Source organism: Mobula hypostoma, chromosome 6, assembly GCF_963921235.1.
Source record: "Mobula hypostoma chromosome 6, sMobHyp1.1, whole genome shotgun sequence".
In the NCBI taxonomy this organism is placed as follows: domain Eukaryota; kingdom Metazoa; phylum Chordata; class Chondrichthyes; order Myliobatiformes; family Myliobatidae; genus Mobula; species Mobula hypostoma.
Window position 1 is genome coordinate 89665839 of NC_086102.1, and position 23135 is coordinate 89688973.

Consider the following 23135-nt stretch of genomic DNA (forward strand, 5'->3'; position numbering starts at 1 on the left):
TAATTGAGGCAGCTGGTGCTCGTTGAAGCTGGCTGCATAAATACCTTCAGAGACCAAGGCATGGCTGCTGCATTGTTCTTGTCCTTACTCCTTGTATCCTTTCCTCTGCCTTCTGTTTCCTCACCTGAAGCTCTGCCTTGTCTTGCCGGTAACTCTCACCTTGCTGAAGTTCTCGTCTCACCTTGCTTTGCCAGAAGACTTGCCTTGTCTTGCTGGTAACTCTTGCCTTGTCTTGCCTGCAGTCTTGTCCTGGAGCCACCCTGTACCTAGCTCCCTTCCTGTCCCTTGCCTCCATCAGGTAAGCCAGGCCGTATTGCCGTTACCTACGGTTGGTTCTGTCCCTTCCTAACCCTTGCCTCCGTTGGGTAAGCCAGGCCGTCTTGCCATTACCTGCTGTTGGTTCTGTCCCTTCCTGTCCCTTGCCTGTGTCAGGTGGTGATCCGCGCCCTGCCCAGGAGGTGCCTCTAGCCTCCGGCCTCCAGCAAGCCTCTAGCCTCCTGCCTTCTGCCAAGCCTTGCCTCTGGTCTCTAGCCTCAAGCCTGAAGACTCCAGCCTCCTGCCAAGCCTCGCCTCAAGTCTCTGGCCTCTAGCCTCAAGCCTCAACTCTCCAGCCTCCTGCCAAGCCTCACGTCAAGTCTCTAGCCTCCTGCCTCCTGCCAAGCCTTGCCTCTGGTCTCTAGCCTCAAGCCTGAAGACTCCAGCCTCCTGCCAGGCCTCAAGCCTGAAGACTTCAGCCTCCTGCCAAGCCTCGCCTCAAGTCTCTGGCCTCTAGCCTCAAGCCTCAACTCTCCAGCCTCCTGCCAAGCCTCACGTCAAGTCTCTAGCCTCCTGCCTCCTGCCAAGCCTTGCCTCAAGTCTCTAGCCTCAAACCTGAAGACTCTAGTATCCTGCCTCCTGCCAAGACTCGCCTCAAGTCTCCTGCCTCCTGCCAAGCCTCACCTCAAGTCTCTAAGACTCCAGCCTCATCCTGCCTGCCAGCCAAGCCTCGTCTTTGCCTAGTTCTGGGGTCCGAGCCAGAGGCAAGACCCAGGTACTGGGTCCTTGTCCAGTCTCTGGCTCGGAGCCCAAGCCCAGGCTCCTAGGTCTCTTGTCCAGTCCTGTTCTGGGTTCCCGGTTTTCGTGTCCATGTCCTTGATCACACCCTGTATCCTAGTCCTATCCCTAGTACTTCAGTGTCTGTGTCTTGCACTTGGGTCCGTTCCCAGCCACCGCCCTATGACACTTAGCTACCATCAAACACTTTAGCTTCCCAAGCACCTTCTCCTTAGTAAAAGCAACGACATTCACTTCTGCCCCCTCACACACTTGCATTTCTGGTATTCTGTTCATGTCTTCCACAGTGAAGACTGACACAAAATACTTACTCAGTTCTTCCATCATTTTTTTCTCCCCATTACTATCTCTCCAGCATCATTTTCCAGCAGTCCGATATCCACACTCATCTCTTTTACTTTTTATATATCTGAAAAAACTTTTTGCATACTCTGTTATATTATTTGCTTGCCTTCATATTTCATCTTTTCTCTCTTTATGGCTTTTTAATTACTTTCTTTTGGTTTTTAAATCTTCCCAATCTCCACCTTTCCTCCAATTTTTGCTATATTATATGCCCTCTCTTTTGCTTTTATGCTGTCTTTGGCTCCTCTTGTCAGTCACGGTTGCCCCATCCTTGCTTTGGAGTGCTTCACCATCTTTGGGATGCATCTATCTTGCGCTTTCCAAATTTGCCCCATAGGCGCCAGCCATTGCTGTTCTGTTGTCATCCCTGCTAGTGTCCCCTTTCAATCAACTGTGATCAGCTTCTCTTTCATGCCTCTGTAATTCCCTTTATTCCACTGTAAACTGATACATATAATTTTATCTTCTCTTTTTCATACTGCAGGGTGAATCCTACCATATTATGATCGTAGCCTCCTAAGCGTTCCTTTATCTTAAGCTTCCTAATCAAATCTCTGTCATTACATAATGCCCAGACCAAAATTGCCATTTCCCTAGTGAGCTCAACCACAAGCCGTTCTAAAAAACCATCTCATAGGCATTCTACAAATTCCATCTCTGGGGATCCAGCATGAGCCAAATTTTCCAAATCGATCTGCATATTGAAATTCCCTAATATTGCTTTTGTTTTACATTTCATGCCTTTTCTACTTCCCACTGTAATTTGTAGCCCACATCCTAGGCTACTGTTCAGAGGCTGTGTATAACTGCCATCAGGGTCTTATAGAGATGTGTAAGATTATGAGGGCATAAAGAGGGTGAATTCCCTCAGTCTTTTCCTTAGGACTGGGGAATAAAGAATTATAGGGCATAGGTGTACGATGAAAGGGGAAAAGTTAATGGAAACCTGAGGGTTTTTCTATAAAGGGTGGTATTTTGTAGAATTAACTGCTGGAGGTTAAGGAAGATACAATTACAACTTCAAAAAGACAGTTGGATAGGTTTATTTGTTTATTTATTGAGATGCAGCACAGCATGGGCCCTCTGGCCCTTGGAGCTGCTCCACCCAGCAACCTCCTCCCCCGATTTAACCCTAGCCTTACCACGGGACAATTTACAATGACCCATTAACCTACCAACTGGTAGGTCTTTGGACTGTGGGAGGAAACCGGAGCACCTGGAGGAAACCCACGCAGTCACAGGGAGAGCATATAATCTCCTTACAGGCAGCAGCTGGAAGCAGACTTGAGTTGCCTGTACTGTAAAGTATTGTGCTAACCATTACGCTACCGTAGATTAGAAAGGTTTAGAATTGGCCAAATGGTGGCAAATTGGACAATTTGGATGGGGCACCATAACAAAACGGAGCCTGAGTATCTTGACTCATTGCAAGCTGTGCCCTTCAGATCTATTTATTACTTCTATTATAATCTTTCTATGCTTTTAAATCTAAATTTTCTGTGTCTAACCTTGTTCAACTTAAATACACTGTGTAATGACCTGCTCTGAATGAACAGTATGCAAGACATATTTTCCATTGTATCTTGGTACATGTGACAGTAATAAATACCACCTGTTTTAGTGCTGTTTAACTCTATGGTTCATTCCAGAGCTTTTGGGAGACTATTATTCACTAAGGAGGACATAAATAATCTTCCAGAAATAGTAAGGGACAGAGGGTCCAGTGAGATGGAGGAACTGAGCGAAATACATGTTAGTAGGGAAGTGGTGTTAGGTAAATTGAAGGGATTGAAGGCAGATAAATCCCCAGGGCCAGATGGTCTGCATCCCAGAGTGCTTAAGGAAGTGGCCCAAGAAATAGTGGATGCATTAGTGATAATTTTTCAAAACTCGTTAGATTCTGGACTAGTTCCTGAGGATTGGAGGGTGGCTAATGTAACCCCACTTTTTAAAAAAGGAGGGAGAGAGAAACCGGGGAATTATAGACCGGTTAGCCTAACGTCGGTGGTGGGGAAACTGCTGGAGTCAGTTATCAAGGATGTGATAACAGCACATTTGGAAAGCGGTGAAATGATCGGACAAAGTCAGCATGGATTTGTGAAAGGAAAATCATGTCTGACGAATCTCATAGAATTTTTTGAGGATGTAACTAGTAGAGTGGATAGGGGAGAACCAGTGGATGTGGTATATTTGGATTTTCAAAAGGCTTTTGACAAGGTCCCACATAGGAGATTAGTGTGCAAACTTAAAGCACACGGTATTGGGGGTAAGGTATTGGTGTGGGTGGAGAATTGGTTAGCAGACAGGAAGCAAAGAGTGGGAATAAACGGGACCTTTTCAGAATGGCAGGCGGTGACTAGTGGGGTACCGCAAGGCTCAGTGCTGGGACCCCAGTTGTTTACAATATATATTAATGACTTGGATGAGGGAATTAAATGCAGCATCTCCAAGTTTGCGGATGACACGAAGCTGGGTGGCAGTGTTAGCAGTGAGGAGGATGCTAAGAGGATGCAGGGTGACTTGGATAGGTTGGGTGAGTGGGCAAACTCATGGCAGATGCAATTTAATGTGGATAAATGTGAAGTTATCCACTTTGGTGGCAAAAATAGGAAAACAGATTATTATCTGAATGGTGGCCGATTAGGAAAAGGGGAGGTGCAACGAGACCTGGGTGTCATTATACACCAGTCATTGAAAGTGGGCATGCAGGTACAGCAGGCGGTGAAAAAGGCGAACGGTATGCTGGCATTTATAGCGAGAGGATTCGAGTACAGGAGCAGGGAGGTACTACTGCAGTTGTACAAGGCCTTGGTGAGACCACACCTGGAGTATTGTGTGCAGTTTTGGTCCCCTAATCTGAGGAAAGACATCTTTGCCATAGAGGGAGTACAAAGAAGGTTCACCAGATTGATTCCTGGGATGGCAGGTCTTTCATATGAAGAAAGACTGGATGAACTGGGCTTGTACTCGTTGGAATTTAGAAGATTGAGGGGGGATCTGATTGAAACGTATAAGATCCTAAAGGGATTGGACAGGCTAGATGCAGGAAGATTGTTCCCGATGTTGGGGAGGTCTAGAACGAGGGGTCACAGTTTGAGGATAGAGGGGAAGCCTTTTAGGACCGAGGTTAGGAAAAACTTCTTCACACAGAGAGTGGTGAATCTGTGGAATTCTCTGCCACAGCAAACTGTTGAGGCCAGTTCATTAGCTATGTTTAAAAGGAAGTTAGATATGGCCCTTGTGGCTACAGGGGTCAGGGGGTATGGAGGGAAGGCTGGGTTCTGAGTTGGATGATCAGCCATGATCATAATAAATGGCGGTGCAGGCTCGAAGGGCCGAATGGCCTACTCCTGCACCTATTTTCTATGTTTCTATGTTTCTATGTTTCTATATTATGACTGTGTAAAGTGGTGGCGGATTTTTCAAAAGCAAATTTAGACTACTGCTTTGAAGTAAGGGTGAATAGAGTGAGAGACTGCGGGCCAAAGCTGTGGGAGGTGGATGACAGAAGAGTTCACAGGCCCTCTGGATGCAGCTTCCATTTCTCACAGTTCACGCACATACACGTTTCCGGTACTGGACTTTCTTCTTTCTTGCAGGGGTTGATCCACGCTGTAGGACATCACATGCTCTAATCTCATTTCGGAAAGAGAGCTGGCCGTTGTGGAAAAGATGGGGTAATCTGCAGGGCGTTAGGGAATGCACTCACTTTCACTCATCCCATTCTCGCCTCATCCCCCTATAGAATCATAGAGTCCCACACACAAAATCAGATCCTTCAGCCGAACACATCAATGCCAACCCTTGTACTTTCCTTTATACTGTCAGTCCCATTTACCTCAGGGACCAGTGGGGAGTGGTGGGGTGGCCCAAAATTGAGTGTGTTCATTTGTTCACAAGGCTTCCAGGGCCCCAATATAACGAAAATTTAGTCATGGAAAAGAATGATCAAACCAAGTACCTCTCCCAAATCTTTAGCTGCACAAGAGTGGTTAAAACAGGACACATAAGTTATGTGGAGACACATTATGAAACGTTGTTCTTTCCTGTAATGCACCATGTAACTGGATTATATTTTTCTCAATGCTTCTGGGACCCGTCAAGAACACTTCCAGAAATCTGACGCAAGTACTCCATGAGGAAGCACAGAGCCTATGACATCAGACCATGTGCAACATATTTTTTGACATTATTTTGACCGGATTTATAAGGAAAGGTTTAATGGGTTAAGACTTTATTTCCTAGAGCAGATGAGAATGAAGGGAAATTTGATAGAGCTATACAAAATCATGTGGTATAGATAAGGTAAATAGAAACAGGTTTTTTCCTCAGAAGCTGAGTGAGACTAGAATTAGAGGTCATAGGTTAAGGGTAAAGGTAAAAATAAGGGGAACTTGAGAAGGAACTTCTTCACTCAGAGGCTGGTGTGAGTGTCGAACAAGCTGCTAGTGGAAGTGATGATGCAGATTCAATTGCAACATTTAAGAGAAGTTTGTATGAATACGTAAATGGGAGGAGCTTTAGAAGGATGAGAGGGAATCTGATTGAAACATATAAGATTATTAAGGGATTGGACATGCTAGAGGCAGGAAACATGTTCCCGATGTTGGGGGAGTCCAGAACCGGAGGCCACAGTTTAAGAATAAGGGGTAGACCATTTAGAACGGAGTTGAGGAAAAACTTTTTCACCCAGAGTGTTGTGGATCTGTGGAATGCTCTGCCTCAGAAGGCAGTGGAGGCCAATTCTCTGAATGCTTTCAAGAAAGAGTTAGATAGAGCTCTTAATGATAGTGGAGTCAAGGGATATGGGGAGAAGGCAGGAACGAAGTACTGATTGTGGATGATCAGCCATGATCACAGTGAATGGCGGTGCTGGCTCGAAGGGCCTACTCCTGCACCTATTGTCTATGGTCCAGGTGCGGGTCAACGGGATTAGGCAGAATAAGATTTTGCCACAGCGTAGATGGGCTGAAGGGCCTGTTTTGGTGCTGTCAAGCTTTATTATAATTGTATTTTTATTTTTTCTCAGCTCAAATGATAAAACCTGAGGTACAGGCATAGCCAAGCATGCTCATTTCTCAATTGCTAGGAACTTTTGACTACTCCAGTGATGTTTAGTATTGTGGCTTTCTGGAGATTTACATAAATATTGCTGTGTAGGCCTAATTGTTTAATGCTATTGTGTAGTGACCTTGGGAGGATACCAATTGTAGATATTACTATTGGGACAATGTATACCCTGTTCATGTTCCACAGTCTTTCAATGTCCTCTTTTAATTCGGCATATTTCTGATATTTTTCTCTTACTGATTTCTGTATGTTATGTGTGTTTGGAATGGCCATGTCTATTAAGTAAGTTGTTCTTGCTTGTTTATCCTGTAATATTATATCCGGACGGTTATTATGGATTGTCCTCTCTGTGATAATGGATGAATTCTAATATAATTTGTAGGACTCTGACTTCAAGCTGGATCAGGCTTGTATTTATATTAAGGTATGGTGTCTTTTATGAGTTTGTATTTTAAAGCAAGATTTTGGTGAATGATGTTTGCCACCTGATCATGCCTGTGTAAGTCATCAGACTGATTTTTTATATTTTCTTATTACCTTGAAAAATTATTTAAAAATTTATAGAATTTGCATAATGCTGGATTTCTGTAAGCCATGTTTTCTGTAACCAGGAGAGCTGTTGTATTTGATATTTGTGAATAGCAGGGCTTAAGAGAATCTTCAGAGTGAAGGAAGCCAACCTTCTCTGAGCCTCTGCTCTAGTCCAGGGTGTTGGTTAACCCTTTTGTTATCTCACCTCATCCTACATCCCCAATGGACCATGTTCCCAGTGCTTCATCCCACTCAAACAACACTAGCGCTGTTTGGACCATGTCTCTGACCACTCCCCACCCCCCACTACCACTGGTGTTCTCAAGCAACTACTCCCATCCCCCAACCCTGACCCCACTCTCTGACACACATCACTTCTAGCAATGGCACAGCCAGTGAAGGGCAAGAGATAGACACACACACACATACACTCACTCACACTCACACTCACACACTCACACTCACTCTCACACTCACACACTCACTCTCACACTCACACTCACACACACACACACTCACACACACATTCAAACTCACACACTCACTCTAACACTCACACTCACACACAGACACACACTCACACACACAGATACTCACACACACATAGACACACACCCACACACACACTCTCACACACACTCACACACACACACACACACACACACTCACACTCACACTCTCACACAGACACAGGCAGACACACACACTCAAAAACACATAGACACACACACTCACACTCAGATACACACTCACACACACATACGCACACTCACACTCTCACACAGACACACACACACACACTCACACTCTCACTCCACACAGACACACACTCACACACACAGATACACACACCCACACAGTCAGACACACACACACAATCACACTCACACTGTCACACAGACACACACTCACAGACACACATAGGCACACGCACACAGACACTCAAACACATACTCTCACACACGCACACACTCACACACAGATACACACACACGCACACACACACTCACACTCACACTCACACTGTCACACAGACACACACTCACAGACACACAGAGGCACACGCACACAGACACTCAAACACATACTCTCACACATGCACACACTCACACTCACAAACACAGATACACATACACACACTCTCTCACACTCACTAACACACACACACTCTCACACTCACTCACACACACAGATACACACTCACACTCTCACACAGACATACACTCACACACATACAGGCACAGACAGACACACACACACCCACAGACACACTCACACACACAGACACACACCCACTCACTCACACACACACAGACACACACGCACTCACACTCTCACTCTCACAGAGACACACACACACACACACACACACACACACAGACAAAAACACACACACACACACTCATTCACACACGCTCATACCTGTTGTATCCTGTCACAGGCCTCTCACAGGCACAGTGCAACCATGCATGGCTGCTGCCTTAGGAAAGAGATCCTCCCTTTTGTATTTTTCCTAAAAACTAAATAGTTTTATCAGAAATCAAAATGTAAGAAAACTGATCCAAAAAGCAGCCCACGCAATACCAGTGGTAAACACTCTATATCTAGAGTATTTATCTAAGGGGAGTGGGGTCATGGTGATGTTTTGTCTGCTTACAATAACCGGCTGCCTGCGGAAAGTTGAAGAGCAGAGATGCAGTCAGAGAGCAGGAGAACATGGGGGCTCTCTTCCTGAGCTAAAAGCATGGAGCAGACCAAACGCAGACCTGCTGAACCCACTCATCAGAGCAAGAGGTTGGAGAAGGAGTCTGAGAAATTCAAACTATCTGGAATGGGGAATTAACTCAGCACAACACCATCCACAGATTCTTTCTGAGGCAGGTCAGGGATGAGGAGGTGATGGAGTAATGGGAGCAAACCCATGGGTGGGAAACAGCTTGCTAATTTAACCATTATAAAGAAGGGGTGCACTTCCTATTTAACACCAGAAAACAGTCTGAACACCCCAAGTACCTACAATCCTCTCTCCCCCACAAAAGGAGAACAGTAAATAATGAACAGTGTAATTGTGACACCCTAAATTTAGCAACTGTTGTTTCACCTTGCAATATACTAAAAATATCCTTTTGAGATAACTGTGCTTCTCAAGAATCTAAACATACTGTCACGTATTGTGCCTCCAAAAACCTTGGACAAAACGTTAAAAGTGGAATTAGTGTCAAAATGGAGGTGCACCCCTCCTTTATAATTGATAAATTAGCCAGCTGTTTCCCACCATGGGTTTGGTTCAGTATATGCAGCATGTTTAGATTCTTGACAAGCACAGATATCTCAAAGGGCAGAGATTAAAGAAAGGTGGGGTGGAATGGCTCCAAAATTAAATAATGAATAAAATTTGTGTTTCCATTTATCAATAAGCCCATAAGACATAGGAGCAAAATTAGGCCGCTTGGCCCATCGAGTCTGCTCTGCCATTCAATCATGGCTGATCCTTTTTTTCCCTCCTCGGCCCCACTCCCCAGCCTTCTCCCCGTAACCGTTGATACCATGTCCAATCAAGAACTGATCAATCTCTGCCTTAAATACACCCAACAACTTGGCCTCCACAGCTGCCTGTGATAACAAATTCCACAAATTCACTACCCCTGCCACCCCTGCCCCCCCGCCAGCTGAAGAAATTTCTCTGCATCTCAGTTTTAAGTGGATGCCCCTCTATCCTGAGGCTGTACCCCCTTGTCCTAGACTCCCCAACATGGGAAACATCCTTTCCACCATCTACTCTGTCTAGGCCTTTCAATATTCAAAAGGTTTCAATGAGATGCCCCCTCATCCTTCTAAATTCCAGTAAGTACAGACCCAGAGCTAATAAAACATTCTTCATATAACCCTTTAATTCTGCAATCATCCTTTTGAAGCTCCTCTGGACCCTCTCTAATGCCAGCAAATCTTTTCTTGGATGAGAAGCCAAAACTGTTCACAATACTCAGGGTGAGGCCTCACCACTATTTTATAAAGCCTCAGGATCACATCCCTGCTCTTGTATTCTAGACCTTTTGAAATGAATGCTAACATTGCATTTGCCTTCCTCACCTCTGACTCTACCTGCAAGTTAACCTTTAGGGTGTTCTGCACAAGGGCTCCCAAGTTCCCTTGCATCTCAGATTTTTGGATTTTCTCCCCATTTAGGAAATTGTCTGCACATTTATTTCTACTACCAAACTGCATGACCATGCATTTTCCAACATTATATTTCATTTGCCACTTTCTTGCCCATTTTCCTAATCTGTCTGAGTCCTTCTACAGCTTACCCGGTAACTTTCCTGTAATACCATGGGCTCTTATTTTGGTAAGCAGCCTCATGTGTGACACCTTGTCAAAGGCCTTCTGAAAGTCCAAATATACAACATCCGCTGCACTGTATCCCCTTTATCTATCCTACTTGTGTTCTGCTCCAAGAATTCCAACATGTTCTTCAGGCAAGATTTTCCCTTAAGGAAACCATGCTGACTTTGTTCTATCTTGTCAAGTACTCCATAAACTTATCCTTAACAATTGACTCCAATATCTTCCCAACCACTGCGGTCAGGCTGACTGGCCTATAGTTTCCTTTCTGCTGCTTCCCTCCTTTCTTAAAGAGTGGAGTGAGATCGGTAATTAATTAACATTAAATGTCATTCTTATTTATTGAAATTAGATTTAAGAGGTTGATTTTCTCAATTTGTTTTTATGTAGTCATTATATTAATTGTATTTAACCTTTGGTGTGTTGTCATAGCATTACTGTTAACTCATTTAAACTAGCAAATATGATTTGCCTCTCTCATGGGGCATCCCAAAGCATTTGACTGCCACTTTAGTGTATTCGCTGCCAAGCCGAGGAACTACAGCGGGGTCAGACAACAGAGAAACCAACCCTTGAGTCCGTGCTGACACAGTTAAACTGATCCTACACTAATCTCATTTTATTCTCCCCACGTTCCCATCAACTCCCCTTAAATTCCCACTACTCACTTACACATCAGATGTAATTAACCTACAACCCAAACACCTTTGATATGTGGGTGGGAGCCAGAGCACCCCAAGGGAAATGGCGTGGTCACAGGAAGAGCATGTGAACTCCACACAGACAGCACCTGAACTCGGGATTGAACCTGGGTTGCTGGAAATGAGAGGCTGCAGCTTCACCAGCTTTTCCACTCTGCCACCCTGATTCAAAGGTATAATGAACAAATCATATTAAGCCAATTAACAGCAGGCAGGGGCTGAAAGAGCTTGGAAAAGTTTAATTATGTTTCAATGATTTCCATTGTCATAATTTAGCCAAATTGTTCTCAAAATGTGTTATTGGACTTTTTAAGTAGGTAAGCACTTCCTGTCCTTGCAGTGCAGCCTGGCTATTTTTAACTTATTGCAATGTGAAACAACAGTGCTAAATTTAGTGTCACAATTACTCTGTTCATCATTTACTGTTCTCCTGATGTGGGGGAAAGAGGATTGTAGATACTTGGGGAATTCAGATTGTTTTCTGGGAAAAGCTAGGGAATCTTTAACTCAATAAGGACAGGACCAACATCCCCACTGGCAGTTGGAGGACGAGTTAAACTAGCTTGTCAAGGCCACTGCAAGCAAGTATGGTGTAGGTTTTCAAAAATAAATCAATGTGAGGCATTTAATGTTTAATGAAGCCCGTAATACATTTTATGGAACTTCAAAATCTAAACACCAGAAGCGCACCAAAGCGACATCACATCAGATCAGCCTCTTAAAGTGAAACCCTGATGCAGTGTCAGTGGTTGTGAATTGTGTACAATTCTCCCAATTCTGTTACCCTACACAGGCCCCCCAGGATTCACTCAACTGGCATTGTGAGCCTGTCTGGAGCGACCGTGAGCTGCCTGGTTCAGGTCCTGTATTCCATGGGCAGAGGAATGCGGGTGCCTCCGGCCCGTCCGGAGGGATGCGGGCGCCTCTGGCCCGTCCGGAGGAATGCGGGTGCCTCTGGCCCATCCGGAATACGGGCGCCTCTGGCCTGTCCGGAGGAATATGGGCGCCTCCGGCCCGTCCGGAGGAATGCGGGCGCCTCCAGCCCACCCGGAGGAATGCGGGCACCTCTGGCCCGTCCGGAGGAATACCGGTGCCTCTGGCCCATGCGGAGGGATGCGGGCGCCTCTGGCCCGTCCGGAGGAATACGGGTGCCTCTGGCCCATGCGGAGGGATGCGGGCGCCTCTGGCCCATCCGGAGGAATGCGGGAGCCTCTGGCCCGTCCGGAGTAATACGGGTGCCTCTGGCCTATGCGGAGGAATGCGGGCGCCTCTGGCCCGTCCGGAGGAATGCGGGCGCCTCTGGCCCCTCCGGAGGAATGTGGGTGCCTCTGGCCCATACGGAGGGGCATTGACACACTGAAAGTGATGTTATGACACCATCACGGCAGTGGAACACTCTAAATCTTGATAAGCCAGTTTAAGGCACTCTGCTGAAATACATTCAGGTTTACCCCTCTTATCAATGATGAAAGTCTTTTAAATGTGGAACGAGCCATTGTAAGGGGGCCTAAAGGGATGTTGGTGTGCATCACGATGGACAAAAACAAACGAAGTGGAATGTAGGTCAACAGGAACCCAAGGGTGCTGTATGCCGTGATGGGAGGTAGGAAAAGGTGAAAAAGAATTGAATTTACTGAGGAGGGTGGGACGCTGTTGACAGGTCGACCAGGTGGTCATGGCATCAAGAATGAAATCACCCAACACTCGTAACGGCTGCCCCTATACCTACCCTGCCACAGGTGTCTGCTGGGTCCTCTTTTGGAGCAATTCTGAGGCCCAGCAGGACTCATGGGTGGGAGACGATAATGCCAAAACTTATCAGTCAGGGAAGCCCTCGGAGCAGCCTTTAGGGAGTGGTGAAACCACTCACATGGACCATTGGACTGCAGGCGAGTCACAGTGATGTGTTATTGCCTAACGCCGAGGTTCTGGGCCATCACAGCCCAGAGGTCTGAAATGAATTGGGGTCCGCAGTCAGGGGAAATACCAGATGGAATGCCAAACTGAGCAACCCAGGTGCTGATGAATGGCTGACCCACGTCTGTGGCCCTCATCAATGCCAGAGGGACAAACCTCTGACCACCTGGACCATGGACAGAAGGTGCATGAAACTGCAGGAGAAGGGGAGAGGACCAATAAGGTCCACGTTGACATGATCAAACCATCGCTCAGGGACCTCAAAAGGTGCCAATGGTGCCTGAATGTGATGGTTGAATTTTGCCCACTGGCACTTCACACAGGCTGCAGTCCAATCACACACATCCTTTCTGAGGCTGTGCCAAACAAACTTTAGTGCAACCAGTTTCTGCAAGGCTTTCTGACCCAGATGTGAGAGGCCAAGTATGGAGTCAGAAAGAGTCTGCCTCCAGTTTGCAGGCACAATGGGTCTGGTTGAGACATTGCACAGGAGAGAAACCCCAGCTTCCCTGAACTTAATATCAGCCAACCACAGGCCCGTGACTGCTGTTCGGTAAGCCTGGACCTCTGGACCAGTAACTTGGTCAGCTGCCATACCAGCATAGTCAACTCCAATGTGTACGGCCTCGGGCAGCTAGCCACGAGAGACAATCAGCCATGGCATTATATTTCCCAATGATATGTTGTATATCAGTTGTGAACTTGGATATGTAGGGTAGATGATGTAGCTGTCTGATATTTTGGCCATCGTGTGCATGAGGGGCTTGTGGCCAACGAATGCTGTGAAATGGCAACCTTCTAGGAGAAAATGAAAATGTTGGATGGTCAGATAATTCACGGTCAGACATGCTGTACTTCCTGTCGGGGGGGACGGAGCTGCCGGCTGAAGAAGGAGAGCAGCTGCCACACGTGTCCAACCAAATGTTCATGCACAGCACCCAAAACATATTCTGAGGCGTCAGTAGTAATGGCTATGGGTTCATTGGAGAGCGGGTGCTCCAGTAGGTAGAAAGAGCTCATTTGGTATCATCAAATGCCCTGGTCATGTCCACTGACCAGTCAAACACATGATTAGGGATATTGACTTTAAGCCACTATACAGGGGGAGCATAAGTTAAGCAGCTCATGGAATGAAGCCGCGATAGAAATTCACCATGCCTAAAAACTGCAGCTTCTCAGTAGTGCGGAGAGAGGGAGATAATAGTCCATAACAGCGACTAATTTTGATGAAAGGGGTTTCACGCCTTCTGCTGAGATGTGATGTCCAAGAAAGTCAATGGTTAGCAATCCATACTGGCAATTGGCAGGGTTAATAATCAACCCGCGTTGGCTTAAGAGCTTAAAAAATGTGTGGAGATGAGATACGTGTTCGGATTTGGACACACTGACGACAAGTATGTCATCCGGGAAACAAAAGGAAAATGTAAGTCTTTTAATGCAGAGTCCATCAGCCGTTGAAAAGCTGGTGCTGCATTTTTCAACCCAAGCAGCACGCACAGAAACTCAAAAAGGTCAAATGAGGTGATCACAGCTGTTTTGGGAATGTCCTCTAGATAACACAGGTACCTGATGGTAGCCCCTAACTAGACCAACTGTGGAAAAAATTAACTCTCTGGCTAAATATGCCGAAAAGTCTTGGATGTGTGGGACTAGGTAACAATCGGGGGTGGAGGCCTTGCTAAGGCGTGGCTAAGCTCCACATGAGTGGCAATTACCATCGGCCTTTGGGACCATATGGAGGGGCAAAGCCCAGGGGCTATTCGACTGGCATACAATGCCAAGTCTTTCCATGTTGGCAACCTCAGCCTTCATGGTTGTCAGCTTTTCTGCGCCCAGTCTACACACACAGGCATGGACTGCGGGCCAGTAGTGGGAACATGGTGCTCAAGCCCATGTTTTGTGACTGTCATGGAGAATGTGGGCTTGGAGAGGTCTGCGAATTCACCCAGCAGTTGAGTAAACTCACATGCACTGGTGCACGCACTTGACAGAGTCATCGTGGGAACTTTCTGGCGGAGTAGGGTAACAACCCAAAGTCCTCAAATCCACAAGCTAACAGTACTTACGATCGAGTAACAGTCCTTGGGCATACAGGGAATCTGCACCGAGCAGAGGTCTAGCCACTTTAGCCAGGATGAAGTCCCATGGCCCACTGAAGCAGAGTGTCACCCGTTGTGTCTGAAAAATTTGGATTCTGCTGCCGTTGGCAACGTTTCGTCACGCTTTGCCTTCTCATTGGTGGGCGGTGCTGGCAGCACACTCCCTTGAGCACCCGTGTCGCACAGGAAGTGTTGTGCTGAAAGGATGTCCATAATGAACAGTAGGTGACCCTGGCAGCTGGAATCCATGGTGTTCTCATACCTCTGATGTCCTGATGTGCTGGCACAGGCCTGGCATTGCATCTTTCTCAGCCACGGGTGTCCTTATGTTGGAGGTCTTGCTGACTGGGCTTACTGAGGTAGAGAAAGGAGGAGCAATGATGCACCACTGCCTAGCTGAAGGTAGACTATCAGCCATTTTAGCGAGGGCTATGCGAACATGATAAGGCATTTGCTGCATGAAAAGTTCTTTAAAAATAAAACAAGAATGGTGATTTCCCAGGAGAGACAGTATGTGGTCCACTTGGTCTGACAGCTTAGCATTGCTGAGAACGGGTAAGGAGAGCAACTGTTTGGCGTGCTCAGACCCCGGTAATCCAAAAGTCTGTAAAAGGTGAGCTTTCAGCAATCAGTATATATCGTGTTCGTGGGATTTCAAACAGACTCACTACTCTTCCAGTCATGGAATTGCTGAGCGATGCTACCACGTAGTAGAATTTGGTGTCATCGGTGGTAATTTCTCGCAGAGCCAATTAGGCCTCGGCTTGGACAAACCAAACAATGTCACTTTACTTCCAAACCTCTGGCAGTTTCAAAGCGACTGTGTTGCCCAACATGTTCAATAACTCTGGATTCATCCCAGCGCATCAGGGTCACAAATATAGGTTTTCACAAACAAAACAAAGTGAGGCATTTCATGTTTAATAAACCCCATAACACATTTTATTGAACTCCAAAACCTAAACACCAAAGGCATGCAAAAAAATTTTCATGTAATAACATCATCACATCAGACCAGCCTCTTAAAGCGAAACCCCAACAATGTCGGTGGCTGTGATTTATGTATATTTCTTCCAATGATGTTACCCTGCTACGGATGTCAAAAGGAAACAGGGAAATCTGGAAAAGGGAACAGTTAAAATCAGTGAGACCATTCATAGAGTTGTGGAGTCATAGAGGAATACAGCACAGAAACAGGACTTCTAGTGCATCTAGTCCCAGCTAAAACGATTAAATTGTTTACTCCCATTGAGCTGCACCAGGATTATAGTCTTCTATACCCCTACCATCCTTGTACCTATCCATATTTTACTTCAATGTTGAAATTGAGCTCACATGCACTACTTGTGCTGGCAGCTCATTGCACACACTCACGACCCTCTGAGTGAAGAATTCAATAGTTCCTGCGTTCACCAGCATTTTTTGTGTGTGTTGCTTGAATTTTCAGCATCTGCAGATTTCCTCCTGTTTGCGTTTTTAAATTTAATAGTTTAATAGTTTCATTTAAAATCAGAGAAGTGTATACAATATACTACTGAAATTCTTGTTCTTCACAGACAGCCATAAAAACAGAAGTGCCCAAAAGAATGAATTAAAATGTTAGAACCCAAAAGCCCCTTTCACAGTGAGAGGAGAGACATAACAAAACACCTTGCTGATTTACGGTGTTAAAAATCTGTGTGTCACTTTTTTTTCCCATGTTCTCCAACCTGAGAATTGGCAACAATCTCGTCCCAACACCAAGAGAGAGAGACCTGTATCAGACACCTGATGAGGTAAACAGAGCCTTTGGCCAGGAGCAGATATCGTCAGATGGCGTCCAACCTTTGTAGAGTGTTTCAACCCTTACCAATACACTCTCCAGCCGGTGGGTCGACAGAGGTGGCCAAGTCACTGCCCATCTGCTCCCGACTTCCAGCTCACCTCCTCTCACCTGCTCCATCTCCAGCAAGAGGCTCTTCCTGCTTCCTCCCCCATCCTGCCAGCTGCTTGGTTCTTGCTCTTCTCATCAAGGTTCAGCACAGACAGAAACCTCCATACTGACCTTGGACCACTTCTGGGAACTGCCTATCGACCTTCATCTCCCTTGATTTGGCAGTTTGCAGCAGGCTGGATTTAGGCCTCTTTGATATGACTGGCATAGCCCTCTCCTTGATGGAAATGACTGCCCTGTTTGCCTCTCTGCCAGCTGGTATCTTTTTACACCTCTCCCGCCCCAGTGTGCCAGCAAGGGACAGCAGGACCTTGTCATGGCACCACCCATACCGTCCTTGTGTTAAAGCTACTTTGCATGCTGACAGTGTGTGTGTGTCAGTGAACCCCGCTGACCATAATGCATTTAGGGTTCTCTCTCAGCCCCCATGTGTACAGCTGTGATGGTGTAGGGACAGTGTCATACACATACCACAGAAGGAAAGAAATGTGGAAGGGCTCCAGTCTCCACAGTTTTGCCCAAATGATCTTACGCTTGGAAAGATCCCATTTCATCCAAGGGCCCTGTGACCTTGGCTCTACTACCTTCGATACCTGCCTTTCATCCTCATGGTTCCATACCTCTGCCTGGACCATGTCACGCCTATCCCTTGCATTTGCACTGCCCCGTCACTGGGAGTATGCAGAGCCAAGGCCTTGCCATCCCAGGCATGGGTTGCTGATGAGGTCTCGCAATTGCAGGGAGCTCTCTGCCTGATCTATGGCTAAGTTGGCAGCCTACTTTCGGCCCAACCTTGTTGTGATTCCTGCTTGGTTTATTAGCTTGTCGTCAAAGCCCCTCAATGTTAACACTTGCGACCTTGAACTCCTCCACTACCAATGACAATGGGAGCTGTAGCTGGCCTGATCTTATGTAGAGCCCCATTGAAGGAAAACTTGGGGGGAAAGCCAAACCGCCTCCATAGGTGCCTTCCACTGCAGTCATGGGGAACTCGTACACTGTGAAAAGCCAGAGCAGCCTTGGAAGAAAACCATATTGGTACAGCCATGTCTTAAATTTACCAGGGAGTTTATCGATCTTCTTCAGCCACTCTTCAGTCTGCTTTACAGTGTTGGTGATGTTGCTGCTGTCTGTCATTGCTGCATTAAACCACTTTCCAAGACACTTTACTGGGTTGCCCTCTATGGATGGAGTAACTTCCCCTGTACTTGAAGAATGAACTTGCTAGTAACCTTGCCTTTTTTGATCACCATGCATCTGGACATCCTGGCCTTGAAGGTCATCCTAGCCCAGGTAGCTACATTGTCCAGGGTTTTGAAAACCCATTTGCTTGGACATGGGTTGCAGTGGTCACTGTGATGTCATCCATGAGCCCCTGTATTGCAGGTTGTCGGATGCCAGGCTCCAACACTGGACCTCGGGTTACATCTGCTGCTGCTGATATGCGGAGGTTCGTACCCATGACAAACAAGATAGGGGAGACGGTACAGCTGGTTGGAATCCCTTTTTGGAGGTCTTGCCACCTGGTCGTAAAGAGAGCTGAAGTGAAGCATAACTTGAATCCTGCTCGGTAGTGAGTGGTCATATCCCGCATTACTGGCGAGATATGGTAGTGGTCCAGGCCAGCCTGGATGAGGACATGTGGAATTGATCTGTAGGCATTGGCTAGGTCTAACCAGATGACCGTTAGGTCGCCTTTCTCCTGCCTGGCCTCGTGGATCAACTGGCTGATTATTGAGGTGTGTTCAAGGCACCCAGAGAAACCCGGGATGCCACCTTTCTACATGGATGTGTTGATGTAGCGGTTCTTCATTAAGTAAAAGGTCAGCCTTCTCCCAAGCACTGAGAAGAAAATTTTACACTCTACACTATGGAGGGAGATTGTTCTAAACTGGGTGATTGTAGAGGAAACTTCTTCCTTGGGAACAAAGCTTCCTTCAGGTATTTTTAGTTTGGTGAGACAGAGCCTTTGGTTCAACTCTTCCTCATCGTCTCCCGCAACGTCCGGAGGAGTTTTGGACATTTCTTATCTACCTTGTAGGGTATACCACTCGGTCCTGGGGCGGCAGATGACTTTGCTTTCTTGATGATATCCTGGACCTCCTGCCACGTGGGCTCTGACACATTCAGCGCAATTGCTGTGACTCTTGGTTGGGGGACTTTTGGATTGAATTCTAGTCTCTGATTCCTACAGGGATCACTGTGTGATTCGTGCAGAAATTCTTCCACCTCCTGCTTTAAGCTGGTTAGGGTGCCAGATTTTTGCTGGCAGAGAAGAGCCCTGGTGAACCTGAATAGTTTTTTTAACAAACTGCAATCTCTTTCTCTATTTCTCCCTTCTTTACTTTCACATCTGCTCCACCCTCCTGAGCTTGGCAGCTGTTCCTGCAGTTTGCTGGTTAGATCTTTGACACCTCCTTTTTCGTCTGGTGAACTGTTTTTGAATTGTTTGTTCAGGGTCTTGATCTCTCCTCTCAGGTGGTGAATCTCCCTTTCCCTCCTGTTTGGCTCCCCTTTCTTCTCCATTGGGCCAAATTGCTCTTTAGCAAAATCGAGCACAATGACTGTGAGGGAGACGATTTTCCTGGAAGCAGGTCCTGCCAATGTGGCTTCCAAGATGCAATCCAGGTCATCATCAAACTGCTTTCAAGGTACATCGTCTGATGATCTAGGCCATGTGATCCTCTCTTTCCTTGACTAAGGTGCCTGAGGGTGCACTCACTTGGTCTCTTTGGCACTGGGTGTCTTAGGTGTGGAGAGAGCTTCAGCTGTGTGGGGTTCTTCCTGGCTGGCGTTCTCCATCGTCTCACCGGACACTGAGTGCATGCATTGCACTTGAGATGCCCTCGTTCCGCAGCTAGACCTGCTTTGGTGGATCTTAAGGCCTTTGTTGTTTTTGTTGATTTCTCTGCAATGGAACTTTGCAATGAATGCCTCCCTGGTCAGTGTTGTTTGCTTGAGCCTTCTCATTATCATCCTTCCAGTCCTGGCCATTGCCGTTATATCCATCCTATTGAGTCTCTTATCCTTCCCCCTCTCGGGAGACTCTGGGGGTATTGCGAATTTTGTTCATCCGTAGCTTATATGGTGCCCTATTGCGAGTGATGTACACAAGATTGCTGGCCTTGTGTGCCCGTGTCAGTCTTTCCTAAAAGAGAGTGCAATTTGCCTAGTACAGAGCTTCTGACAGCTGACCCACTGCTCTGCTCCTGACGTTCCATTTTTCTCCGCGTGGCTTCAGTCGGCAGCACCGGCTTAGAATCAGCCCATCCACAGGGCCACGAAACCTCAGAATCCCAAAGGCGCGTTCATCTTTTAAGCCGCATCCTTAGGATTTTGAAAAGCAGCCGGTCATGAGCCCCTGGAGCAGGTACCACCACCACAAAGAGCCGGAGTCTGAGTGTAACTCCAGATCAGGGTCCCCATCCAGCCTGAAAAGGAAAAGGAGAGACATCTAGGGTAGAAATTAAGCTGTTTTTGCAGATGAACTCGAAGGAGTTGCTATTGAGTGCCATCGTAACTGTGCCTGTAACATGTTCCCCTTAAACTTTTCAACTTTCACCTTCAACTCATGACCTTTGGTTGCAGTCCCACCTAACCTCAGTGGAAAAAGCCTGCTTGGATTTATCCTATCTATACCCCTCATAATTTTGTATATCTATCAAATCTCCTCTCAGTTCTCCACATTCTAAGGAATGAAGTCCCAACCTATTCAATCTTTTCGTTCACTCAGGTCCTCCAGACCCAGCAACATCCTTGTAAATTTTCTCTGCACTCTTTCAATCTTATTTACAACTTTCCTATAGACAGGTAACCAAAACTACACACAATTAGGCCTCACCAATGTCTTATATAATTTCAACATAACATCCGATCTTGGCCAATGTGCCAAAAGCTTTCTTTATGATACTATCTACCGGTGATGCCAATTTCAGTGAATTATGTACCTGTATTCCCACACTCCTCAGTGCCCTACTGTTCACTGTGTAAGACTTACCCTGGTTGGTCCTACAGAAGTGCAAAACCTTGCACTTATCTGTATTTAATTCCATCTGCCATTTTTCAGCCCATTTTTCCAGCTGATGCAGAGATCTCTGCAAGCCATGATAGTCTTCCTCATCGTCCATTACACCCCCAATCATGGTGTCATCCACAAATTTGCTGATTCTGCTGACCATGTCGTCATTCATATCATTGATATAGATGACAAATAACAACAGATGCAGCACCAGTTCCCGTGGCACACCACTAGTCACAGGCCTCCAGTCAGGGGTTACCATCTACTACCATCTCTGGCTTCTCCCACAAAGCCAATGTCTAATCCAATTCACTACCTCATCCTGAATGTTGAGTTGAATTTGGAAGGCAGAGCAAACAAAAATTAGAAAATGGATACAAAAAGAATTTTTCTCTGCTTAATTGATACTAAAATGCATGGAATTTATCGAACAAGACAGATGCCTTAACGTAAATATTTAAAAAATGGATGGTCCAGGAAAAACTGTTCTAGGAGTATATGTCCGGTTATCCTGAAAGGCAGCAGGGAAAGTCAAAAGGACACTGTAGTCAAGTCATATTAAATAAGAGCTGGTAATTTTTGCTACAGCAGCATAGAACACTTGTTTGGGAGCAGTCTGATATTTTATACATTATGGGCATACTATGTGGAAGACTGATTGCAGTAGAACGTGTGCAGACAAGGTTGATAAAGATGTTACCAGGTCTGGACATTGTAGCTAGAAGGAAAGACTGGAGAGCCTTGGGCTTGTTTTCTTTGGAATAGAGAAGGCAGAGGGGAGATGAGTGAGCTGCATAAAGTCATAAGGGTACTGGAGGAGGGTCTATGGACATACATTTAAAGTAATTTTATTAGTATTTCCTAACAAAATAAGACATGCCTTGACCCATCAAGTCTATATCTGTACTCAGAACAGTTCTAATCTCCCACAGGTTTCCCTGGAACCCATTCAATCCCTAATGGCCATATATTCTCTCCAATTCTCTGACCTCCCATTCACACAGGGGCAATATACAGCAGCCAATTTATCCACCAACCACCCTATCTCTGCAGAATGGGATGAAACCCAAAATGGAATTGGTGGGAGAGATGGAGGTAGAAGTAAGGTAGCTTAAACACCACGCGGATCTTCAGTTGAGGAGCACTGGTCCTCAGGACAGTGAATTCAGTGCTGGAATTAGGCTGACTAATTTCTCTTTGACTAGCACAGATGTGGTAAGCTGAATAGCCTTTTACTGAAGAATTTTTCCTGTGATTTAAATATTATTTTAATTTCTTCATTCCTTATTAACTGAAATTTCCCATCTCATTATATAGAAGAAAGTGCTCCTTCATTTGAAATGCATTGTGAGGCCCTTAAAGGCATTAAAGGCAAGTTCAACCTTCACTTTATGTGTATTTCAGCATGAAAATCTTCACTTTATGTGTAATGGCACATTCTTATCCGATCACAGTCTTTGCTGGTTCTACCAAATAGATGATCACTTTTTTCTGAAGATCCACTTTCAAGGACTCTTCATCTCATGTTCTCGATATTTATTGCTTATTCTTTTTCCCTCCTTTGGACTTGCTCGGTTTATTGACTTTTGCACGTTGGTTGGTTGGGTGTGGTCTTTCATTGCTTCTTTTATGGTTCTTGGATTTACTGAGTATACCCACAAGAAAACAGATCTCAGGGTAGTATATGGTGACATGCAGTATATGTACTTTGATAATAAATTTACTTTGGACTTTGAATTTGATTGTCCTTATGGATCAGCTCTCTTGGAGACTCTGTGCTCCAAAAATGAATATTGGGAAATGGTGACAGTCTGCATTACCCACTTCCATTAGATTTCACATCTGCCAGATAACTGTCGCTGGGTGAGGCTCATTGCTGACCAAGGACTGATACAATCCACCTGACTGTTGCTCAGGCTTGTCTTGCAAAATTAGTGTTCAAAACATCTAAATTTATTTTCACCACACAATTGATGGAAACAGGGACTTCTGCCTGGAAATTATTTATAACCGCACTGCCTTTTTCAGTGCTATGCACTGGAAAATTGGCATTTCATGGAAGGAAATGCAATAATGCTGCTTTTACTGTGTGAATCACCCCAGCCCAGGAATTAGACTGGGCACTT